Source organism: Penaeus monodon, chromosome 33 (genome assembly GCF_015228065.2).
Source record: "Penaeus monodon isolate SGIC_2016 chromosome 33, NSTDA_Pmon_1, whole genome shotgun sequence".
NCBI lineage: Eukaryota > Metazoa > Arthropoda > Malacostraca > Decapoda > Penaeidae > Penaeus > Penaeus monodon.
The window spans coordinates 23,382,552-23,382,934 of record NC_051418.1 but is presented as its reverse complement, the minus strand read 5'-3'; positions in this window follow the sequence as shown (position 1 = coordinate 23,382,934).

Here is a 383-nt window from a genome sequence, read left to right as displayed (position 1 = left end):
ACATGCGCGTGCATATGTGAGTAATGTTTACTCACTCACAAAATACAGACACACAAAGTTATTGACATGTGAGGCAAGGTTTTGCAATGGGCGATAGTAATAGTCACCAACACAAGGCACATATTTGGGCCATATTTTCCCTAGGAAAATATGGGTCTTGTGTTGCTGATTTTATAACCCCTTCGTATAATGGCCAATTAAAGTCACATAAAGTCAAGGAATATTATATTATGAAAGCTAATGATAATTTTTTTTTAGATGTCATAGCACCTACTCCACGAAGGAATTTTATAATTAATTATTTAGCATGTCAAGTGTGTTAATCTAGATATGATTTAGTCGAGAGTTGTGGACAAGCCATCATTATAATTAGTGTAATTATG